The sequence below is a fragment of the Odocoileus virginianus genome, chromosome 19 (genome assembly GCF_023699985.2).
Source record: "Odocoileus virginianus isolate 20LAN1187 ecotype Illinois chromosome 19, Ovbor_1.2, whole genome shotgun sequence".
Lineage (NCBI taxonomy): Eukaryota > Metazoa > Chordata > Mammalia > Artiodactyla > Cervidae > Odocoileus > Odocoileus virginianus.
This window is the reverse complement of record NC_069692.1, coordinates 15,123,852-15,150,557: the sequence shown is the minus strand read 5'-3', so window position 1 is coordinate 15,150,557 and position 26,706 is coordinate 15,123,852. Positions and strand designations below refer to the sequence as shown.

At 35.8% G+C, this 26,706-nt stretch overlaps 1 long non-coding RNA gene across 2 annotated transcripts in view; it reads left to right on the top strand.

Moving 5' to 3' along the window:
* The window catches only part of LOC110133486 (uncharacterized), a 70,872-nt gene extending 45,235 nt beyond the window's left edge, over positions 1-25,637 (top strand). The window contains exons 5-7 of one of the 2 annotated variants that reach the window (XR_011492947.1): positions 8,994-9,049; positions 21,885-22,056; positions 24,659-25,637. This is a non-coding gene — a long non-coding RNA (uncharacterized lncRNA). Of the gene's footprint in view, positions 1-8,993; positions 9,076-21,884; positions 22,057-24,658 lie in introns of both variants that reach the window. The other variant, XR_011492946.1, reaches the window with a different exon arrangement.
* Positions 25,638-26,706: the final 1,069 nt, after the last annotated feature.

The window sequence follows — 26,706 nt, the reverse complement described above, 5'->3', positions numbered from 1 at the left end:
ATACAAGACCGATAGCAGCAGGTGTTAGCCCAAGTTACTGTGGCCCCAGTATATACATATTCCTGATGCAAGCTTTGTTGATAACATTCTACAACCCAAATATACTACAGACAAAAAAGATAGTTATTCTTTTGTTCTTCTATCCTTTTTTTAAGTCAAATGTTAAAATCTCAATGAAACAATCCACAACTGCATTGAAAAAGTCTTGCATAATATCTGTGATTTCTCATCTTTCTTAAAGCTAGGGGGGAAAATGCCATATTCTTTTCCTTTCATTTCTCGGTCTCACAAATTAGAGTATTTTAAAAGAGAAAAGAACCGTGAGGACTTCTTCTGTAGGAGTTTTAGAACTGTGTTCCTGGCACCCTAGGACAACAGAAAGATATCTCAAAGTAGCCTGAAGAGGGGTTGGTGGAGGAGGCTAAATGGTAGGGACCAGAGACTCCTCACTGTGCTTCAGATTAAGCAGTTTTCTTTTCTTTAATCATTAAGATGTTAGGGTTATGATTGAGATTTCACTTTTAAAATGTTTCCTAATATTTGGAAAGTGCTGATCTAGTCCAAACCAAATGAGGGAACTAGGAGCTCAAGAGAGTAAGATTTACTCATGAAATGAGAGCTGACTAGTGATGAAGCTAAGATGGGATCCTAGTCTTTTGACATCTTGTCCAGAATTTTTATACCAAAGCTAGAGAGATGATTTAATAGAGTGTGGGCACTCAGTCACACACAGTTAAAGTGGCATAGCTACTGTGGTATTCATGTGACTTATAAGAGTTTCAATACCAACTTCAAATTTCCCTATATTTTTCATCTGGCTTGTAGTTAGGAATAGCGATAGATGTTTCAATTTCTGTATACAGCAATTAAGATTAGTATTAATATTTTTCTCAATATTAAAGAAAAAGTAACTTTTTAACTTAAAAAATTATGACTGTTCTAAAAAAAATTTGAAGAAGGAAATTATGACATAGTAGAATGCATCAGACTCTAATAGGAAACATGAGTCTAAATACTGCTCTGCCAACAAGGAAATAGCTTGGTGCCCTTTCTTTGCCAATCACATCTTCTTAACAGACCTCAAATTTCTTAGTTTTTAATGTGGTTAGTCTATACAATTTATGAGTTTTCTTCCAGATCTAAAAATCTAGGACTCTCTTATAATTTAATTCTGTCCATCTCCAGATTAAGCAATAAAGTGTATAATTATAAAAAGTGCATAATTTATATATACATGTATCAGCAGATGCCTACACATCAAAGGACTCATCAAACTTTTAATTTTATGGGTCTACTTTATGGGTTTTTTTTTCTATTTTTAAAAATACACCATCATTTGTATTCAGTAAATTCACCCTTTTAAATGTACAGTTCTGTGAGCTTTGATGAACATTTACAGTTACATAATCACCACCCAAATCAAGACCTATAATAATTCTATCATGCCCCAAAATTCCCACCTCCCTTTGGAGTCAACGCCACACCACGCCCTTTCCCTAGCAACTGCTCTATTTTCTGTCACTGTAGTTTTATCGCTGCTTCCTTACATACTTTTTATTCCTGAGTCTTCTTACTTTCTTACTTTCATTGGTTAGTCCTAAAAGTTAAATAACATACACTGTGCCTCTTCTGAGGGTCGCTTTATATCTCGTTTAATCTTAACAACAGTTTTGACAGCAATTCTATGATGCGTACCTCACCACACTGACTTTATATATGAGAAAACTAAGACTTGTCAGAAGGAGTCATTTTCAAGGGTAATACAGCTAATAAACAAAGAACCCCAGCTCCCTAACGAACACAGTCCCACCACACACACCCTAATTTAGCCTCTCTCCATACTTCCTGTTCATAAGGGCAAAATAAACCTTCATTTGTTTGAGCTTCTATTATTTTGAGTTTTCTGCTATATGAAACCAAATCTAAAAGCATTTGTTTTGGATTCTCCTATTTGGAGCATCGTTTTCTCAGGACGCATAGCTACTTATCTCTTCAGCAAACTTAACAGACCCAGGGAGACACCATAGTTTATTTACATTTTTAAAGCTTTAAAGCTTTCTGGCCACAGGTCAGAATGCCGTCTCAAATTTTTAGTTCTCCAAAATCTTCATCTACTGGAGTCTAAGTCTACATTTCCACTAGTGGCAAACCCAGAGGAGGACAGGGATGATATTTATTGAAGTTCTTAAACACCAATGTTTATTTTCAGCTTTGCTCTGCCAAATGATTGTCCATTCTCCAATTCAGTTTGTGTTATGCATGATTTTAAAAAACTGCTTAGTCTTGATTTTAAATGCATATTAAGAGTACACTTTGTGTCATACTCACATTCACAGAGGTGAGTTTTCTTTCGCAGAGGCAACCCTGATACTCAAATAGGACAAATCTACTTCATACTCACAGATGCAAGATCCACAGTCCAAGATTCTCTCCCTTTAATCCCCTTGGAATATCATATACCGTGGAACACAGCTCTCTAAACCAGCTTTTTCAATGTTAAGGCTACTGAAAAAAGAAAAATAGTGTTTTCTATATGGAAGAAGGCTAGAGTAGCCTATAAATTACAAAAGATACTTATATGAGAGGAATTGAAGCCTACATTTTAAAACATTATGCCTTCATATGAGCATTTATGTTAAACAATCTGATGGAAGTTCATAAATAGTTACTTCACATTGTAATCTGTGCACATATTTTCATATAGGAAAAGTACAATTAAAACATCAAAACATTACATCACAATGCACAAGTAAGTTGCCTGAATCAGTGGGTTAAAATGTAATGGATTTTCTTTTTTTAGCTTTGGAATCACCAACTTAAGAAAGAGAAAATAATGTTGTCTGGTATTATTCAGTTCAGTTCAGTTCAGTTGTGTCCAACTCTTTGCGACCCCATGGACTACAGCATGCCAGGCTTCCCTGTCCATCACCAACTCCAGAAACTTGCTCAAACTCATGTCCATCAAGTCAGTGATGCCATACAACCATTTCATACTCTGTCGTCCCCTTCTCCTGCCTTCAATTTTTCCCAGCATCAGAGTCTTTTCTAATGAGTTAGCTCTTCACACCAGATGGCCAAAATTTTGGAGTTTCAGCTTCAGCATCAGTTCTTCCAATGAACAGTCAGGGTTGATTTCCTACAGGATGGACTGGTTTGATCTCCTTGCAGTCCAAGGGACTCTCAATAGTCTTCTCCAACACTACAGTCCAAACACTTCAATTCTTCAGTGCTTAGCTTTCTTTATAGTCCAACTCTCACATCCATACATGACTACTGGAAAAACCATAGCTTTGACTTTGTGGACTTTTGTCAGCAAAGTAATGTTTCTGCTTTTTAATATGCTGTCTAGGTTGGTCATAGCTTTTCTTCCAAGGAGCAACCATCTTTTAATTTCATGGCTGCAGTTACCATCTGCAGTGATTTTGGAGCCCAAGAAAATAAAGTCTGTCACTGTTTTCATTGTTTCCCCATCTATCTGCCATGAAATGATGGGACCAGATACCCTGGTATTATTAGATGATAGTATAACTAATCTTGTGGAAATGGGAAGGAAGTCATAGTATATACATTTCTCATGGGAGAAACAGTTCTCTACGTTCAGTATGAGTACATAGTCTGTGGGACCAGTGGTTTTATTTTTTGCTTATTGTCTTTGTCATTGTTGGACCTCATGATGTTTTGCTCTGTTTTTTTGTTTTTTGTTTTTGACTGCTAAAGCTTAGGGACATATTTATGTACCCCTTCTAGCAAGCAGATATACATTCATGACTTATGTTTTTATGTTCTACCATCATTCCAGAGGTCATCTTTTCTTTCTAATCTTAATTTCCTTTTGTTTATTTTCAATCACCTTTTTAAAATATAGATATTCCTGTACTATTTCTTAAAACCATTTCTGAAACAACCCAAATTCTTAGTTAACTAGTAAATTATGCTAATATTTGTATTTAGTTACCTGCCTAAGACACTTAAAATAATACAGGTATTAGAATAGAATATGAATGATACTTACACTAGCATCTTACCTCTATGAGATCATTAATCAATAATCAGAGAATGTTTACGGAGTCCTTGCTGTCAATTGTATAAATTCTGTTTAACTCAAAAAGAAATACAGATATGAGAAAGTAAATAAGTCTAATGGTTCAAAAATTAGAAACCTGATATTAATGCTGTTAATATTAACACTGTTATCGCCTCCAAGTTCAGACTAACATGTCAGTTATTCATCAACAGAATGAAAATTAAAGTCAATCAGCTTTATTATTTTTAAAGTGTAGATATATTTAAATGTAACCATACCAGTGTGTTTTGATGGATTCAGTTTCTTATTACAAATGAACTTGAATTAAGAGAAAAGTATATCTGCTAAAATATTTGTATAGATATATGAATTACTAAAACAATATTTTACATAGAGGAGGATAAATCAAAAATGCATTATGCTGATACAGTTTTTATTAACAGTTCAGGAAGAAAGAGAAGGGAAATTATTTATTCTTTTCAGATTCTATTGCTTTTATTAGGTCCCTAGGCAATTTTTCTCTAAACCTTTCTGTCTTACGCAAGCATTTGATATCATTAGATTGAAATGGTTTAACTGAGGGAGTTCCAGTTTATACCTGTTCTAGTTCAGTTATTATGTATTAGTTGTTTTAAGTGCCTCCTCTCACTTTCAAAGGTGTCCTTATTTGAGAGGCATTAAGTGGTCACTCTAAATGTGATGTATTTCAGTAGTTCTCAAGAATTATAGTTAACAATAAAGTCCCTACTTCTAAAAAGCCATGATTCTGTCTCTGGGAGACAAAGTAATGGTCCAAAAAGGGAGGAGGATCACTCTCTGAATACTATGGCTAAATATTTTTATGAACTGTCACTTAAATTATCCAGTCTCAAAACATACTTAGGGATTTCTGTACAAAATGCATAAAATAATTATAGATCAAAACTTTGAGAGGTTAAGTGACTTTCCCAAGGCCACACATTTACTAAGTGACAGAACTGGGATGCTATCCCAGATTTATTGGATTCCAAAGACTAGCTTTAGCTAGCTATGCTACAGTAACACCCTGCCTTAGTCCATCATTTCTGCCCAACTCACAGTTTGTTAGAACTACATAGTACAAGTGCTGGCAAGCAGCACCCTCATGGCCTAATTTGGCACCCCCTATAACCCTCATCATGAGATCATGCCAACTCTAGCTTCAAATATTTCTATTCTTCTCTGCCAAACCAAAATCAACTTTTTTTTTTCTTATGACCTAAACTGAGATCTGTAACAACGGATGATAATAGGTAATCAGATAAATTAATCATTATCAATGAATTCATATTGAATGTCAGTGTCTTCTCAGGGAAAGTAGTATTCTAACCATTTAAAATTGTTATTACAATATGGTAATTAGGGGCAGGATAAATGTTACAAACTAAACATAGGAGGCATGAGAGTCTACGGAAGGGCAGTATTTTGGTTCAAGGCATTCTGTTCTGACATTTGTCATAACTATTGTGTAAGCTTCTCCGTCCACTGCTATGTAAACCAGATCTAGCCACTGTCAGTCCATCATTTACTATACGTACAAGATTGTTCAAGTAGAATAATAGGCACAAAAAACCTTCGGTGTATCTCCCCCAAAAGTATAAGAATGGCAATATGTTTGCACTGACCTAAACAAAGAGCTCGCCTCTCTGCCCTCACTTCACTGAGCCACATACCTGCCAAAGATAAACAACTCTGCAGTGCTTTACAGGCCTGCTGACTTTGTGAAAAAGTAACCAGGGCTAAGTAAAGAAAGTCTAAAAGAGCAAACATTTGGAATGAATGATGAGTAAAATCTCAAATTGTATGTTATAAAAAAGTGTTGTAAATTATTTTTATATTTCATCTGCTTTAAAAAATTTATTCAGACCATAATATTTTTAATGTCCTGTCCTCATATCTCAAATACATTTTTACCCTTCAGAGGCAATCTCTTCACTTTTATCTCTGCTTCTCAAATCACTAAACTGAGATCATACCTTACAGCTTTAAGAATATAGATACCCAAGCAAAAGGAAGAAATGAAAAAAATATTCCATTTATTTTACTGACATGCTCAAGTCATTTTTGGTCTATAACCTGATTTATAATGGCCTTTTAAAAATTATTGTTAAATTAATTTATTGGAATATAGTTGATTTACAGTGTTGTGTTAGATTCTGCCGTACAGCCAAGTGAATTGGTTATATACATATACTTATATCCACTCTTTCTTTTCTTTTAGATTCTTTTCCCATATAGGCCATTACAGAGAATTGAGTTGAGTTTCCTGTGCTATACAATAGGTCCTTATTAGCTATCTATTTTATAGATAGTAGTGTGTTTATGTTAATCTCAATCTCCCAGTTTATCCCTTGTTGTGGTAACTATAAGTTTGTTTTCTACTTCTGTGACTCTGTTTCTGCTTTGTAAATAGATTCATTTGCACCGTTGTTTTTAGATTGCACATAAGCTGATCCATATGATACTTAACCTTTCTCCGTCTGACTTACTTCACTCAGTATGACAATCTCTGGGTCCACCCATGTCACTGCAAATGGCATTATTTCACTCCATTTTTTGGCTAAATATGTCATTGCTTATATGTACCACATCTTCTTAACCATTCCTCCTTGGATGGACATTTAGGCTGCTTCCATATCTTTTTAATGACCTTTGTATCTCTTCCCGTTTGTGCTAGAGTTTATTTTCATGAGAATGCTATTCCCATATTCACTTGTCTGCAAACCATCGCTGCCAAGATTGACACACCACTGCCCAGAAAAGAAGCTGTTGAATGTCTTCAGTAAAGTAGACAAGTGTCATCAATTGAAAAGCTGATGTCCAAATTAAATTTTTGGCAAAAGGCGGCAAAAGAGCATCAGAAATTTTGATTTCACACATAAGAAGCATGATACTGCTGTTAAGAAACTCTTCAATTTGTTCTTAACTTTTTCTGTCAAGCCATCTTCCAAAAACCCACAACCAGCTGCATGGATGCTCACACATCCTAGTGAACTGGGGTTGAGGATGCAACTAAGGTCTCAGCAAGGCTATAAAACTTACTTAATTGATATCAGAGGGGCCAAGACTAGCATCTCTTCTCAAAAGTCAGGGAAAAGTAAAGAAGCTATATAGTCTTTCTAAAGGCAGCAAATAATACTATTGGAAGTTTACTTCACTCAAAATTCTTCTGTCATGTTTATTTGATTATGCCTATAAAATTGTTTGAGCTCATATGGAGCCACTCAAAACACATACAGAATTTGTGACAAAAGCTATTAAATTCTTTGCCTACCTGCCCTAGAGTGTTCAGACACATGTTTGCTGAGAAACATCTTCCTTCTCTAATACCCAGAAATGCTTTTGATTCTTAAGTTATCTCTTAGACCCTGGCCAAACTGAGACATTTTGAGCATAACAAATATTAACCATCACCAAGCTCCTGCTTTTCTTATTCCTCTATTTCTTATCCCTCAATTTCTACTACTTCCACCATCGTCAAACAACTTAACAGGATTTCTCTCCCGTATTTCTGCAGTATCCTAATAACTGATTCCTCTTCTCCAATCATAGCCAATTACATGTACTTTTTACTCTGCAAATTAACATTTTTAATTGTGTCATGTTTCTACCCATTAAGACATTTGCTTAACTTCCCACTTCCTAGGATAAAGTTAAACAAAATCTTAACAGGGATTATAAAGTGTAAGAGAATCAGGGCTACATTTCCATCATTTGTTTTTCCTGCTTTCCCAATCTTTCTGCTCCTCATATTCACCACAATCTCTCTTGCCTGCAATGCTTTGAAGTACTGATCTCTGCCTTCTCTCAATTTGCCCACGTACTCCATCTTCCAGAAACCTTCCAACACTTTACAGGCTCACTTCTACTCTTCCTGCAGTCTCAGCATTAACTCTACCTCTCCAAGAAGTCTTTAAATGACCACTGGTTTCTGTGTCATATATTGTGATGTATTCTCATTGCGTCGTTTATTTCACCTTTCTTGATTCTCTTAACAGTTGAAATGATTTATTACCTATATTTCTTACCAGGTTACAAGTTCTGTATCACAATGAACTTAGGAGCTCTGTCTGCACCATGCTTCACAATGTGTACAACCAGTGCTTAGCACAAAAAGGGAGCCCAATATTTGGGCTAAATATTTGCTGACTAAATTAAGGAAAATGTAGGACTCTTTGATTTCTACTCTAATATCAAAATTTTCCAAGAAAAATTTGCCAAATCCTAGGAGAATTGCCCACACATTTGTCACTGTTCCAGAAAAAGACTCTAATTTCTACTGAATTTGGAGAACACCATGTGGCATTTTGAGTATAAGTGGAATGCAGAATTAAAAGAGAATTTTGAAGTCAGCTATATGTTCTGCCTTGAAAAAATAATCTAAATTGAATTCTTCAGGCAAGAATACTGGAGTATGTAGCCATTCCCTTCTTCAGGGGATCTTCCTGACCCAGGAATTGAACTTGGGTCCCCTGCATTGCAGGCAAATTCTCTACCATCTGAGAAACCAGAAAAGACTACATGTTCTTCCTGGAAAAAAATAATCTAAATACCTATGAACAATCAATATCTCTTCACTCTTATAATGTATGATCCAAACTTATTGCTTAGGGAAGAAAAGTTTACAATCCCATCACTTTATACATGTACAATTTGCTTTCCTATTTTTAAATCTTTCCACTTTACACACAAATGTTTACTTGTGTATGTATATTTTATTGGACTTTCTTAGGTGGCTCAGTGGTAAAGAATCCACCTGCCAATGCAGGAGACACAGGTTTGATGTCTGGTTTGAGAAGATCCCCTGGAGAAGGAAATGGTAACCCACTCCAATATTCTTGCATGGGAAATCCCATGGACAGAAGAACCCAGAAGGCTATAGTCCATGGGATCACAAAAGAGTCGGATATGTCTTAGCCACTAAACAACAAATATGTTTTTATTATTGCAGCCTCCCTAGAATATCAGCTTCATGAGAGAAGGGACCTCTGTCTGATGTTGATCACTGTGAGTTGATGCCTAACTCTTATATAGTAAGTGTTTGATATATATTATTGAATAAATAAATTGTCTAGTTTCTGGCAGATCAAGTAGATAACTTTTAAAATATCAGTCCCAGGCAGAAATGGATAAATTTTGAATGATTTAACAGGCTAATTGCTGAAAAGTTTTTCTTATCCAGAGGCCACTATGTGTGAAAACATATCATTAATCTAGATTCTTATTAAGAGTTTGACTTTAAAAATACAGACTCTAAGAAACATATACCAACATTTTAAAACTATCTTTTTACTTGCAAGAGTGGCCTAGATAGATAATAATAGAAAGTGATTTGGGTGAAGGAAAAACTATAATACATGCAATAAGGAGAGATGGAAAAAAGAATGATACATACTTTAAACTTTTGCCTGGTGTTTTCTCTTTTGGAATCCCAAATGGAGTGATTTAGGAAAAGACACTGAAAATCAGGACCATAATAAACCAATGAGAAGCTACTCTACTTTTCAAGATTTCGCCAGATTGCCACTTCCAAGCCTACTCGATTGTTTTTATTTGTTTTACTTCTGTCATATACTATGCCCTGGTAGCTTTGGTCACCTAATGCAAACAACCAACTCATTAGAAAAGACCCTGATGCTGGGAAAGATTGAAGCAGGAGGAGAAGGGGATGACAGAGGACGAGATGGTTAGATGGCATCACTGACTCAATGGACATGAGTTTGAGCAAGCTCCAAGAGATGGTGAAGGACAGGGGAGCCTGGTGTGCTGCAGTCCCTGGGGTCACAAAGAGTAGGACATAACTGAGCAACTGAACAACATGCCATAATAAGTCGCTTCAGTCCTGTCCAACTCTGTGTAACCCTATGGACTGTAACCTGCCAGGCTTCTTTGTCCATGGGATTCTCCAGGCAAGAATACTGGAGTGGGTTGCCTTGGCCTCCTCCAGGACTTTTGTCATAACTTCCCATGAAATGTATAAAGCATTCACCTTTCCCTTATACCTCAAATCACTTGTATTCTGAGTTGCAAACTTTATTGTAAGCTTATAATGAATTTGAATAATGACAGGCCATGTAAAACTATTCCAGAAGAAACACAGGAATAGAGAAGTAACCAGTTATTCTGGTTCATGTTCAACTAGTTAGGGTTATCCAAGTTGGTACAGGGAATGGACTTTTCACCTGCATATTTGGGTATAATTCAGCTCTTTGTTCAGCTACCAGGAAATTTATTTTACAAGGGTTTACAGGAATTTATGGATTTTTCCATACTCAATGACTTTTAATAATATTTTAAATATCTTTGAGAATTAGGAACTGGAGACCTAAAAATTAACTTCTCTCAAACAATATTCACAAGACTCTGATTTGATTTTTCTCTGTACGTATCAAACATTTTTTGATGCTACTTTCACTAAAAATAAAATTAGCAGCAAATGCGAACTCTGAGGAAAATAACGTAAGATTGTTTCCATCAGTACCTTCAGCTAAATGCTTCTAACATAACGAATTTTTATCAACCTGGAAAATTTTAGAAATATAATAATATTCAGAATATACTTGGATGCAGAGATATTGTGACCGCAGAATCACTCTTGTATCCATGTGAAATAGCTATTAATCTTAAATTATTATAGAAAAAATTTAATGAGATTATTAAAATAACTATTAAGCCCCTCACTCTGACTTTTAGCTATTATGACAAAACTTTTAAGTATATTTTATATATATATATATATATATATTCATATATAATGGAAAAACCATATACTTTGGAATGGAGAAAACTTATTTTAAGTTCCAGATCCAGCTTGTACTTGTATGATCAAGTTACTTGACCTCTTTAAGTCTCAATTTCCTTATAAAAAAGGAGATGTTAACACTTACTTTATAAAACTTATTTAATCAGCAAAGTAAAGTATTAAAAATGCTGAAAAACTCCAGGCACATAATAAATGCTCAATAATTAATAGTGGGGAAAAAGGAGCTGTTGGGTCCAAGTCAAAGGTTCTTTACATTAGAAAAATCATTGCTATCTCTTCCAGTTCAGTTCAGTTCAATCGCTCAGTCATGTCTGACTCTTTGCGACCCTATGAAACACAGCATGCCAGGCCTCCCTGTCCATCACCAACTCCCGGAGTTTACCCAAACTCGTGTCCATTGAGTCAGTGATGCCATCTAACCATCTCATCCTCTGTCGTCCCCTTCTCCTGCCTTCAATCTTTCCCAACATCAGGGTCTTTTCAAATAAGTCAGCTCTTCGCATCAGGCAGCCAAAATACCAGAATTTCAGCTTCAACATCAGTCCTTCCAATGAACACCCGGGACTGATTTCCTTTAGGATGGACTGGAGATCCTTTAGGATCTCCTTGCAGTCCAAGGGACGCTCAAGAGTCTTCTCCAACACCACAGTTCAAAAACTTCAATGCTTCTGTGCTCAGCTTTCTTTATAGTCCAACTCTCACATCCATACATGACTACTGGAAAAACCATAGCCTTGACTCGACGGACCTTTGTTGACAAAGTGATGTCTCTGCTTTTTAATATGCTGTCTAGGTTGGCCATAACTTTTCTTCCAAGGAGTAAGCATCTTTTAATTTCATGGCTGCAGTCACCATCTGCAGTGATTTTGGAGCCCCAAGAAATAAAGTCAGCCACTGTTTCCACATCTATTTGCCATGAAGTGATGGGACTGGATGCCATGATCTTAGTTTTCTGAATCTCTTCCAAGATTAGTGTAAACTGATCACTAAATGGTGTTGCACATCTGGATATGGCCAGCATGATGGTGGGATATATTGACCCACTTTCTTAAGATCTAGTTCAATGCCTTCACAATTACTTGGATGAAGTTACTATATCATATCAGTGTGAAATGGTCTCCATCAGCTTTGCTTCCATTAACCCCAATTGATAGACAGGAAAATAATTATTTCTGCTCTGAATGTCATACTTTACCATTGGACTCAATGAAAGTTGAGAGGTCCACAGTTTCATTTAACTTATTTATATCTTTTTTCTAAGAAAATCACTCTTCTTGTGTGTTGGGTATAGTCATCTGCTGAACGAATGATCTTAAAACAGAAATATACCCCCTATCACTTGAAGGTAGGCTGTACTCTCTGTTTTGCTTCTAAAGAACAGAATATGAAAAGGGGGAACGTAACTTTACCATGGAGAAAGATGGAAACCAGTACTCTGCCATGATGACACCAACACACACAGTGATAAGCTGTGTTGATAGCATGTAGTTTAGGATGTGATAAGAATGGCATTTACACTCTAGTATCCTTCCCCAAAACCATAGCTCCTTTTAACTATGAAAATATAACAGATAAATAGAAATTGAGGAACATTGTACAAAATCTCCAACCAATATTCCTCAAAAAAGTGAAGATCATGGAAATAAGGAGAGTATTCACAAAATAGCAGAGATGACAGAGATATGATAATTATGAACAATTTCTATCCCCAAACTGAATCCTGGAATAGAAAAAAATTCAGGGAAGACAGGTTAAAGCTGAATCAAATCTAGAGTTTAGTTAATACAAAGTATCAGTGTTGGTTTCCTCATTTATTTAGATAAAATAGTAATAGAAAAAACAGATAATGAAGATATGGAGACTCTCTGTATTATCTTTGCAACTTTTCTGTTAATTGAATTTATTTCAAAGGAAAAAGTTTAGTACAAATTTAATTTTAAAAATAACCATAAAGCATAGCTATAGATGCAGCTAAAGTCACTGTCTTCATTTTACCATCATTTTAACCAAAAGAAAAGACTTTAAATATATAAAGTATTGAAGAAGGAAATGGCAACCCACTCCAGTATTCTTGCCTGGGAAATCCCATGGACAGAGGAACCTGGTGGGCTACAGTCCATGGGATTGCGAGGGTCAGACACGACTGAGGCAACTAAACAACATATAAAGTATAAAATTTTCTACCGTATCATCTACATTAAGAATCAATCATTTGAATAATTTTTCTTCAGTTATCTAAGATATGTAGTCACATGTTCATTTGCTGGAGTCAGAGCTCTCAGCTTCTGAGAGTTCTATGACTTAAAGTACCCTTGGGAGGAGGAGAAAGATTAGGAGTAAGATGAGGAAGAGAAACAGTATTCATGGAGTGAAAACTTGTGGGATGGAACTGTGTTAATGATCTTATCTGAATTATCTCACTGAATCCTCACAGTTTCCTAAATATCCTTATTATTCCCATTTCCCAGTCAAGCGAAAGGAGCGTGGTATTTTGCCTAAATTCACACTGCTGATAGCCAGGAGTATTTAACTATAGAGCCCAAACAAATGTGCACTATATTATACTGCCCTCTTGTAAGCCAAAAAGTTTTAAGTCCACATGTCCATGTGGATGAGAATTACAGTGTTCTATCAACAATTCTAGAAATAAGAAAAAAAGAAAAGAAAAATCTACACAAAGCCAAAAGATCAATGACAAAACCTAGTAAATTATTTACTCACTTAAAGGTGCTTAATTTGCATTCTAAGAATTATTTAAGAACTATCTGGCCTTGTAGGTATCTCTGTACAGTTTTTTATTGTTGCTCTTCTGAAAAAAATTTTTTTTAAGTTTTTTATAATTAACCTAAATGCCACAAAGAAAATGTGTTTCAATTTTCAGAACTGTATCAGTTTTATCTTGGTGACTCAAATGGTAAGCCTTGATTAGAACTCAGAGTTCTGAACTTCTTGTTCACTACTCTGGGAACTAATATTCATGAAACTTAGACTAGCACTCATGGAAATAGCAACAGTAGTGCAAGCATAGCTGAAGAAAACGAGTGCACTTCGGAAGCCTTAGCAAAAAAAAGGAAAATATTCTTTCTTTTCATCAGCTCAGGGGATTCAAAAAAACTGTCTGCCAACTTACATATTTCCATCATAATTATTTCTTTCAGTTGGTCTTACTACATCTCCCATCAATGAAATCGCTGGGCATGCATACAAGGTTGTGTAATCAAAGCCCATCCCTGTTGCTAAACTTCACAATCAAAAGAATACAAAGACAAATTACAAAAATAAGCTTCATCACACAGGACTGACAAACTTAGGAAAGATCTAAGACTTATCCATTGTGAAAACCTAATGAGAAGTATTTACTTCAGAAGAGGAAGAAATGGCAGTGAGATGGATATTGGTATTTGGGCTTCAAATGTCAGGAGCCCATTGAAAGCATGGGTTTCTTTTCTACATTATGATGTTGAGAGCCATTTGGTTTCGTTTTTTCAAGTACAGTCTGCCATTTGGAAGGAAAAACGATGATCTCCTGCCCACTGAATTATTCACAGCACACTCTGAACCTAGGAGCATCCACTATCATATTATCATCAGAGGCAACATAAGACATTGGAAATAACAAGTTCCCTGATATACCTCCATGAGATTAATAGGCTCTCTATGCCATTCTAACATATCCAAAGTGACTTAACCAAGTCATCTCCCATGTGACATTTCTGTCCCTCTCAAAATAAGTGAACACTACAGTTGTAGAAGGGGGACTCTTCAGTCCTTATAGTAAGTTTAAGAGATAGACAAATCTACTGCAGCAATGAGTTCTTTGGTGTATGGCTAATCCCAGAATTCATGTAGACTGAACTATCTGAGCACATCATGAGCAATTCTGGACTGAATGAAGCACAAGCTGGAATCAAGATTGCTGGGAGAAATATCAATAACCTCAGATATGCAGATGACACCACACTTATGGCAGAAAGTGAAGAAGAACTAAAGGGCCTCTCGATGAAAGTGAAGGAGGAGAGTGAAAAAGTTGGCTTAAAACTCAACATTCAGAAAACTAAGATCATGGCATCTGGCCCATCACTTCATGGCAGATAGATGGGGAAACAATGGAAACAGTGGAAGACTTTATTTTGGGGGGCTCCAAAATCACTGCAAATGGTGACTGCAGCCATGAAATTAAAAGATGCTTGCTCCTTGGAAGAAAAGCTATGACCAACCTAGACAGCACATTAAAAAGCAGAGACATTACTTTGCCAACAAATGTCCACATAGTCAAAGTTATGGTTTTTCCAGTAGTCATGTATGGATTTGAGAGTAGGACTATAAAGGAAGCTGAATGCTGAAGAATTGATGCTTTAAACTGTGGTGTTGGAGAAGACTCTTGAGAGTCCCTTGGACTGCAAGGAGATCCAACCAGTCCATCCTAAAGGAAATCAGTCCTGGGTGTTCATTGGAAGGACTGATGTTGAAGCTGAAACTCCAATATTTTGGCCACCTGGTGCGAAGAGCTGACTCATTAGAAAAGAGCCTAAGGCTGGGAGGGATTGGGGACAGGAGGAGAAGGGGACGACAGAGGATGAGATGGTTGGATGGCATCACCAACTCAATGGACATGAGTTTGAGTTAGCTCCAGGAGCTGGTGATGGACAGGGAAGCCTTGTGTGCTGCAGTCCATGGAGTCGCAGTCGGACACGACTGAGTGACTGAGCTGAACTGAGCTATCTGATTTGTTACTGTAGTCAAATGGCAAAAAGCATTCAAAGTGCTTTGCACAGAGCTTACTACATAGTAAAAAAACAAAAAATCTCTACTGTTGTTCAATCATTGTTACTTTTATATGGTCTTCCCTCTGATGTTAAACTTGAAACACATTTGTGAAATCACAGGTAAAGACAGCTAAATCTGGAGAAGTCTATTACTTACAGACCAAAATAGCATAATAATAAGGGGGAAAAAAGAATCTAAGAGGATTTCACAACTTCTCTCCCTGATTCGTTTTAGTGTTAACAACCCTGTCAGGAAATTTCTCAATGATTCTAACCTAACTACCTCATGGTGCAATTTAAGTTTATTTCCTTATGTTCTGGATTCAGTGAAGATAGAGAACAGATGGTCACTATCTTTTGCATAATAATAGTAAAAAAAAATGTTCTGTGGGTTCAAAGACTCAGTAAATCTTTTCTTGATTACTTTCTTCACTCAACAAATAAACACAAATTAAACACCAACAGTAGCACCTGTTTGAATATAGAAGATGAGTGTTAAATATCAAGAAAAGATATCCATTACTATTTATGTGCACAAAACATCCTCAAATTTGGCTATTTTGAGCAAGCATCTGTGTACATCATACAGAAACAGGATAGCAAGTGATTTCTCTGAAGATCTCTTTGAAGAAAAGATTTCTAGGAACTAAATACAAAATAAAAGTAAGAAAATTCTTAAGAAGCCAATACTAGCATAACTTCCACACAAAAAAACTGAAGATGATTGGGATCAATTCTACCATATTTTTAAACTCATGTTCAATTGAAGAGGGATTTGAATAGCTTTAGTAATTTACCTAGGCTAATATAAACTTAAGAACAAATTATAGAGTTTAAATTTTATAGGGGGCTTCCCTGGTAGCTCAGATGGTAAAGAATCCAGCTGCAATGCAGGAGACTCAGGTTCAATCCCTAGGTCAGGAAGATCCCCTGGAGAAGGGAATGGATGCCCATTCCAGTTTTCTTCCCTGGAGAATTCCCTGGACAGAGGAGCCTGGCAGCCAAATCAACAATATTCTGGATAAGACAGCATACATCATTAAAGAATCTTTGATAAGACTAATGGGAAAAGCAGAAATCTGCTTACTTGGCTGACAAGACTTGAGAACACATCAAGAACTGAGTAGACAAAAATAGAAATGTATACTAAAAGTAGCATATCTAAAACATAGACAGGACATTTTTTACATGTATTTAAAGAGTGAAAAAACTAGGACAATTCATTCATCTATATCTTCAGGAATTGAATTTTGTTGTTTTGCTTTGTCATTTTGTGTTTCTCCTTTTAATGTTTTTATTTTTCTCCACTAAATTTGTTGTTGATAGCCTCTTTCTTTCCCTCTCTCTCACTTTCAAACACTTCCAGAAACTTTTGGGCTTTAAAAAACTATTCCATTATTAAAATCAAATTCTATTACTGGTAACAATCCCTTATATTTGAAAAGTTACTAGAATTCAATCTAAAAAGTGTGAATAGCTTTCTACATCCCTTGGGCAATAAAGTGTTCATGCTTTATGAGTCTGATCTCATTTTCATAAGAGTTGGACAAATGTATACACAGGGCTGAGCATCACATTTTTTCCAGACTTGTTTTTGTTTCTCTACAAATGTATAGTCACTCAAATTCAGCATGTTTTTTAAAGGAAATATTAACTTAATTTTCAACCTGTTCATTTTCGGAAAAGCTTAATCCACTTATAAGAATCATCTTACAAAAAATCAAATTTGACTTAATTTGATTTAATGAAAGTTAAATTCATTTCTTAAAAACAAAAGTATCTTCTCCTGTTTAATTAAATATATATCCATCTCACCTGCATGAGATTTTTTGTTAAGGATCATAACGCCAACATATCCATGTTTCTGCTAACAGAATGTGCCAACTTCTTTTTCCTACTTTCTTATATATTTTTCTCTTTGAGTTGCTATATAAGCATTTTATGTAAATGCAAAGATTTCACTTACCAGTGGAAACAGGTAAACTATGTAGGTGTTCACATCTTATTTTATTTTAGATAAAGAAGTAAAAATAAACTCTTAAGGGACTCTTTTTTAGAAATCCCAGATTATATCTTTCTTTTATATATTTTAATGATAAATTGTACTTCTCCTCCAACATAAAAGCATAGTTATAATTTTAAAGTACTCTGTAAAATTAGTTATTTAATCTCCCTCTTACCTGGAAAAACCCAGATTTCATAGGGGTGAGTCCTGTGTTTCTCTTATACATTGATGCATAAAATAGGCACTCAAATATTTGTTGAATGAAAGAATTAGTTCATGAATTTCAAGTTTCTGATATTTAATTAAAACTAGAAATAACCTCTCATGGCTCCAAGAAATGTCCTTTAGGGAAGGCAGGATCAAGATGGCAGTGTAGGAAGACCCTGAATCAGCTCCTCCCACAAACACACCAGAACTACAACTACACATAGACCAACTCTCTGAGAACGGCCTGAGGACTGACAGAAAGCCTTTTCTACATCCAAGAATGCAACTGAGACTGATAGAAGGAGAAGAGAAGCAATCCAGTTGGGATCCACAGGAACCACCACCACCCTGCACGTAACCCAGAGGAGGAGGGACATGTCGCAGACTTGGCGACCACCTAAGGATCAAGGGGTTCTAGCCCCACCTTGGGCACTGTGGCCTAGGGTCTGGACTCAGGAACATGAGGGCACTGGCCAGGTTTTGAAAACCAGTGAGACTTAGCAGAGGACTAATGGAAACTGAAGCTCTGCTGTTATAGGCATGAATGTAGAGTTGCTCACTCCTGGTCCCAGCACAGAGGCAGAAGGTTGAATGAAAAGTGCCTGGTGCTCTGGCTGACCAGCTATGTCTTCCCCAGCACACCGCCTAGACCACAAAGGGCTGAAGCTCCAGTCCCTCCAGGTCCAACCCCACCACCAGCAAAGCAGTGACTACTATTGCGCTATGGGAAAAGCTTGTATTGGACTGTGACTCCAGCCTCATCCCCCACCAAAGCCACACCACCAGTGCACTTAAGGAGAAGCTCTGGCCCAGCTGACCTAAGACCCAGCTCCCCAAAGTCAATGCTCACATTCTGACTAAATAGGAATGCTCCCACACAGAAATACACCTTCAAGACTGGGATAGGTAACTATTTCACCTAATTTCCTAATAACAGGGAACGTAAAACAAAATGAGAAGACAGAGGAATATATTTCAAACTAAAGAACAAGATAAAACCCAGGAAAAAATCCTAATGAAATGAAAATAAGTAAGTTACCCAAAAAAGAGTTCAAAACAATTGTCGTAAAAATGCTCACTGAACTTGGGAAGAGAATAGAGGATCATTGGTAAGAGCTTCAGTGAAGAGTTAGAAAATATAAGAAGAACCAATCAGAGCTGAATAATACAACAACTGAAATAAAATATGCAGTAGAAGAAATTAACAGCAGACTAGGTGGTGCAAAAGTATGCATAAGAAAACTGGAGAGTAGAAGAGTGGAAACCTTCCAATAAGAACAGCAAAAAAGAAAAAAAAAGAAACTCAAGCACTGTTGGTGGGACTGTGAGTTGCTGCAGCCACTAGGGAAAACTGTATGGAGCTTCCTTAAAAAACTAGCACTAGAACTATCATATGAACCAGCAACTCCACTCCTGAGCATTTATTCAAAGAAAGCAAAAACACTAATTAGAAAAGATACATGTATCCCTATGTTCATAGCAGTATTATTTACAGTAGTCAAGATATGGAAGCAACCTAACTGCTCATCAGTTGGTGAATGGATGAAGAAGTGGTTTATATATATGCAGTGGAATATTACTCAACCATCAAAAAGAACAATATTTTGCCAGTTGTGACAACATGGGTGGACCTTGAGGTTATTATGCATAGTGAAATGTACAAAGAAAGCTAAACACTGTGTGTTTTCACTTATATGTGGAATCTAAAAAACATAGCAAACAAATAGAATAGAACAGAAACAGACTAACAGGTATAGAGAACAAACTAGTGATTACCTCAAGAGAGTGGAATTGAGGGAAGGGTGAAATAGGTGAAGGGGATTAAAAGGTAAAAGCTGCCAGTTACAAAATAAATAAGTCATAAGGATATAGAATACAGCATAGAGAAAATAGTCAATATTTTATAATAACTTTACATATTAACCTAAAAAGTATTGAATGAGTATATTATACACCTGAAATTAATATAGTACTGTAAGTCAACTATACATTAGTAAATTTTTCAAAAAAAAGAAAAAGAAATGGTTTTTAGAAAATGACTCATGGCTTTAAAAAAATTCATTTGAAACCCATAATCCTATTTCAGCTGCATTATTATTGAACATAATGCTGGCAAAGATAGAGAAATAGATACTTTTTCTGGTTCATTAAACATTTATATAAATGATACAAACTGACTACCATGATAGTCTCTTTGATATTAAACAATGTAAAAAATGGTTTGGTGACAATTCTGTCACAGAATAAGGTTGTTCCATTAAGCATCTCACTATAAAATGATTCTGTACTAATCATATCCCAAGAGATGGTTATATAAAGAAACTTCTTCACTAAATCAACAGAAAGCAGATGTTTCTCTTGCCCTTACAGGTCAGAATTGCAAAGCATTCATTTGTACAAATTTTGCATCGCCTTATGTTCATTGTATCCATAACAGTGTAAAACTAATTAAGGGGCAAGTCCCTGGAGCTCATTAGCTTTCATCATCCCTTTAGGATCAATTACATAGAGAAAATAAGTGCCTGTAAGTAAGTGTTTTGGGCTCATCTCATCTCTCTTTTTGTCTTGGTAAACATGAATATTTACTTGGACTTGTCAACTTTTGAACAAGGTGTCCTGCTTCCAAAAATATTTATTGGGATTCTGGCCCACTGACAAAAAAAGAAAAGATGTCAGAAACCAATCTAGATAATACAGCTATGCCAAAACTTATCTGACTGTCAGAAGGAAGCCCATGGAGGGTCAGATCCACAAAACACTTCTCTGTTTCTTTAAGCTCAAATGGTGCTGGAATAATTCCAAATATTTTGGGGTCTGAAGAGCTTAATGTTCTAATTTTATTAAAATGTATTAACAAGACTATCCTTTGTCATCAATACCAGTTAATCAAGGCAAAGAGAGGTATTGATCACAAGCAGTTACCTCAGTTAAAGCAATCTTAATATTCCTACATAATTTAAAACAAAAATAAGGGTCATCCAAGATATTTAAGTTGGAGAAGGAAATGGCACCCCACTTCAGTATTCTTCCCTGGAAAATTCCACAGACAGAGGAGCCTGGAGGGCTACAATCCACGGAGAGTCAGACACAACTGAGCGACTGAGCAGAAGCTATTTAAGTAGATTTGCTTGAAGGGCAGTGGGAGCACGGACGATTTTTTTTCCTTGACAACTCTAATAAAGCCTTCAAAAGCAATGCAACCCAAACCATCAGTTGCTTCATTTTGTTTAATATATAGTCAAAGCCTTCACTAGCCTCTCCTGTGAAGTATTTGACAAAATAAGACTCCGTTTGAACCATATTACATGGCATATTAGGCAGAAAATGCCAAGAGCAGAAGGCAATCATCAGATGCGGGATCCGTGAAGCAAATTTACTGAAACTGTTAGTAAATTTACTGGATCATTGCTTTTGGAATTCCACATAAATCATGCAGGTCACTGTATTTAGAAAAAGTACATACTGCCTAAATGCAATGTCCAAAAATGATAACAGAATGCTCCCTGATACTACTTTAGTTGGAATGACCTGCCTTTGGTTTGGCTTTTCCTACAGATCCAGACAAATATGTTTCAAATATTTATTCAAATAAAGAGTATGAGATAGTTTTTCAAAACCAATAACAGAAAATTGCTTTTGGAAAGCTAAATAGAGAATACACCTTCACTTGAGTACTTTAGGATATAGCCACCACAGATGGTAGTCCTACATCTAATTTTAGCCAGCTCTCCAAACAGCAAATACTCAATAACAGAGGATTGCTGCCATCTACAGGCTTCATGAAACTTTATCCTAAATATTTAAAATGTTTTCTGAAACTAAGGACAAAAAGTCCCTATTTTAAACAGATTCAATGTATCAGCCTGCATTCCCAAAAAAGAATACATAAGAAAGCATCCTGTTCATTAAAATCTTTCAAATGATTTCTGAGATTTCTTCCTATTAGTTGGACTTGATCTTTCATACCCAGATTCTGGGTATGAAATATATTTAAAAACAAATATTTTAAAACCTAGAATAGTTTTAGTAAATTAGCTTTCTTGTACCAAGTAATACATAAACAGTAATCATTATCTTATGACCTTATCTATATTTTCACAGTGGTCCTCATCGTCATACAATTAATTTTCCCCTCTTATAACCTCTTAGTTAGTAACATATAAATTACTATTAAATGCCATGAGGTAAAATGATTGACTGCTGAGAATCTGAATTGAGAAGACTCATCTTTCAACTCTGGCTCTACGGCTTACCAGTGGAATGACCCTGACAAGTAAGTCTCAGTGTCTTAATCGTGAAAGTGGAAAAAATATCTGTTCCATAAGGCATTGTGAGATTTAAATTTAAAAATTTGTTAAGGACACTAATAACAGTCACTGACATTTAGCTCTTTAAATGTTAACCTTATCATAATAAATGCTATTGTTATCAGAATAAAAGTTACATATTAAAAGGTAAGGAATGGGATTTTGTTATCTTATTACCTCTATGTTTATATGTAAATTTATGTATTCACACCTGAATACACATGCACACACACACACACACACACACACACACATATGGAGGTGTTAACCTATATTCCCATATGTCAACATAGTAGGTAAAGCCAAAGTATTTATTCCAGGGGTTCTCAAACCTGGTTGAGCATTGTAATATCTTTGGGAAATCTTAAAAACTGTGGATGCCCAGCTTCACTCCAAGATTCTGATTGTTCATAGGCCATTTTTTTCAAAGCATCCCAAGTGATTCTAACGTATGGCCAAAGCTGAGAACCAGTATTATATATACATTCAGTTTTACAATTTTATTATATAAAAAAATTAAATTATAGATTCTTTCAAATATGCACATGTCAAAAACTTATGATATTCATCACTGTGTAGCTAATTTTATGATGTCATATATATTGTTTTTCAATTATGTCTCTATTGAAAACATTTATAAAATAAACCATTTTCCTAGTTGTTAGCACATTTTGACAATGGATTGGAAAAAAATAATATTTGTTTTTACCTATCAGCAACACCACTAGTGAGGATTCTATCACTAAAGCATACCTGCTTATTTGGTTGAAGTATTTTAGCTTGTTAATTTGTAGTTTAAAATTTGGGGGGATTCCTACAAGCCTGATTCTTTAGCAAGTTACCCTAGCCAAATTGGAGAAAAGGCTAAAGGCTAATTCCATATTTGTAATCTGAAAACAAATGAGACAAGAAAAGGAAAAAGGAAAAGTCATTATAGTCTATAGAGGCTAGCATTTTACATTCTGCAAGTACATTCTGAATTTTTAAACCACAACTTAATATTTACAGAGCCTGGGTCATACCTGGATTCAGATGTACATTCAAATGTAAAGTTTTTATGATTCTAACTGCATATCTGATTTAATCTTAACAATTTCAGCATAGTTAAAATGATACTTTCGATTCCAGTATGAATATGAACACATAGTACCAAATTACAATCTTTCAGTAGCAACCTTCATTGTAAAATGGAAATTTTTCACAAATGATATACTGTTTTCCTAGCAATGCTTACCTAAGAACTACTGAGTTACTTTTTAGAGTATAAACAGATGCTTTTCCACTTCTTCCTGGAGTATGCATCTTCATATAGTCTGTGTAATTAACATGTAATTCAGGCATTAAAATTATAAAAAGGAAAATATTTCACTCAAAAGTAGCAAATTGAACAGCTGAGGGAGGGAAGTAGACTTCTCAGATATACACAACCTTTAGATTGTTTAGGGTAAAGCATGGCATAATTATATTTTCTGTTTATTACTGGATACTCTGAAATGGCCTATATGGGAAAAGAGCCTAAAAAAGAGTAGATAGATGTCTCTGTATAACAGATTCACTTTGCTGCACACATGAAACTGACACAACACTGGAAATCAACTATACTTCTATTTTAAAAAGTTTTTGAAGTTAGTTAAAAAAAAAAAACTAGTTGCCACTCTTCTCATAAACACTTAGGCTCTGGAGTTAAGAAACCTGAAATCAGACCTCAACAGTTCAAGTTGCTTAACTTTTCCATGCTTCAGTTTCCTTGTCTATAAAGTGAGGATAATGATAGTGCCGACCTCACAGAATTGTTGAGAATATTAAATGAAATTATACATGTGGGTTAGTGTTGAGTACATAGTAAGCATTCAATAAAGTTTGTTATTATTATGACAGAGAATGAGATGATTGGATGGCATCACTGACTCAATGGACATGAGTTTGAGCAAACTCCAGGAGACAGTAAAGGACAGGGAAGCCTGGCCTGCTACAGTCTATGGGGTCACAGAGAGTCAGACACGACTTAGTGAATGAATAATAACAAATACATGTGACATATGTGGATTAGTGTCCAGTACATAGCAAGCACTCAGTGAAGATTTTTGTTATTATGCCATGTGATGAAGGGTTAAGGAGTACCCTAACAGTGAAGAAGACAGGCAGTGAGACCTAGAGAAAGCTGAGACTGCTAGAAGCACAGTGATCTAAAGGTCACAAGACTATTTGAGTCTTATGACTATTTGAGTCAAGACTATTTGAGTCAAGACTTGAGACTATTTGAGTCAAGTCATATTCAAAGTTATGTTGGCCCCCAGTACAACAGTACATTATAATACAGTATAATACTTTTACAGTATAATTCATTATTTCTGGCAGAGATTGCTAACCATCCTCTTTGCTTTAGTAATAGAATTTCTGCACTTCCTCCTGACACAGGATCACACAACATACTATTTTTTACATTCTTCCTTTCAAATAGGTGTCTCCATATGTCTCTATCCTCAGCAGTGGGATATGGAGAGAATTGAAATATGCTACTTCTGGGCCAGTCTTTGATCTCAAGTTTCTCCTTCCCTTATTCTAAAGGCTAGAACATGGGCAAGGTGCTAGTGAAGCAGCTCCAGCCATTCAAGAGAAGACTTCATCTGGTGGACAAGGAAAGGAAAGGAAATCAGATTCCTGGATGACATCATTGAACAGGGCTAACCACCACCTTGGATTATCATCCATCCAACTCTGGATTATCACATGTCAAGAGAAACAGCTCTTATTTTGTGTAAGACACTTGATCCACCTTCTGTTTACTTACACTATTTCATAAATAACTAGAAGGGGAAAAGGGAATATAAAGCAAAAATAGAGGAACCTTGAAGCTTCACATTGATAAATCTAATCATTACTCTAAGAAAACATTGAAAATCTCTTTCCTGAAGAGTAATCAAAATAATGAAAATAACTTTAATTGCAAACACACTATGTTCCAGGCACTAAGCTTTTTGCATACATTGTCCCACTAAGCTCTACTGTATTTCTATGAGGATGGTCTTAATACATCCTCATTTTCAGGTAAGAAAGGTGAGTCAGTGATATTAACTAAATTGCCCAAGGTCACATGAGTAGAAAGTGAGAGTTGAGATTTTTAACCAAGGTTGGCTTAATTCTACAACCCCAGATTTTCCTTACTGTAAATCCTGCCTCCCATGGAAAAAGAGTAAACAATTTAATAATTTTGAAGGCAACTCAGGTACTAAGACTCTCTAGCACATGTACTTTTGTATTACATTATTGCCAAGCAGTTGTGATTTTTTTTCCTACTGGGAAGCATACTTTACATAATTACCTTTTCTTTTACCTAAATGTTATGAGTGTCTGGACATTGTTTTAATTGGAAATGTAAATTTGAGCTGTGCACACACAGACACAAACACATCAAACTTTTCAAGTTAACAATGAGGTCAGCTAGCTCAAAGTGAGGGAACAGCTGTATAGGATTTGGAACTTAAGTTGATAATTGGCTTCTTGTTCAAAGGAGCCAATATTGAGCAAATTATAATTTGAAATTATTATATTTTCTTCAATAGACATTCTTTAATGAAACAGCTACTAAAGATTATTTCTGGAAACTGAAAACTGTCTCCTGATTACGTGTTTGTTGACCTCTGAATGAGAGTTCTCAAAAAAAAACAGGTTGTAGTTTTGTTTAAAGACTACCCAGAAATTTCAGTCCTTTTTCTAAAGCATATCGTTTTTGTCAAGTATAATATATATAGTTGGCCATGAGTAAATACCACTAATTTGAGATTTGATTTTTGAGACCAGCAGTCAGTTCTGGAAAGAACGGCAAGACCTATCTGTGAATATGCTATTGACATTTGGGGCACTCTTTAGGAATATAAAAATTCTTTCACTAAAACTGTATCATCAAAACCATGTAATATGTTCCAAGCAAGCTGCAAATTTAGTGTTCAGTACTAAATTTAATGGAATTCAAATCGAGGCCCATTGAAATAGGTATTTAAATACAGATAATTTCAGATTTACAATCAGATCTTGTGAGTGAGTTAGTCACTCAGTCATGTCCGACTCTTTTGTGACCCCATGGACTATAGCCCTCCAGGCTCCACTCTCCATGGGATTTCCCAGGCAAGAATACTAGAATGGGTTGCCCTTTCAGATCTTAGCTCTTGCCATAGACTGCATGTTTGTGGCCCCTGAAATTCTTATGATGAAATCTAATCCTTAAGAGGTGAGGTCTTTGGGAGATGATGAGGTCATGAGGGCAGAGCCCTCTCAAATTGGATCAATGTCCTTATAAAAAGACCACAGTGAGCTCCACCGAGTCTTCTACCATGTGAGTACACAAGAAGATGACCATCTATGAACCAGGAGGTCAAGACACAGATCCTGTCATCATGGAGCTCTCAGTCCATAGGTGGGACTGGGGCGGGGCGTGGGGGGTGCAGTCAGAGCACCATGAATAAATGTTAAATCACAGCTATGGTAGGTTTTATGGTGAAAAACTAGATTGTTACAATAGAACAAAACAGGAGGATATGATATAGTCTATGATGTCAGGGGGACCTTCTCTGAGGAAGCAATGTTTAAGTTGTGTACTAAAAGATTAGGGCTTCCCT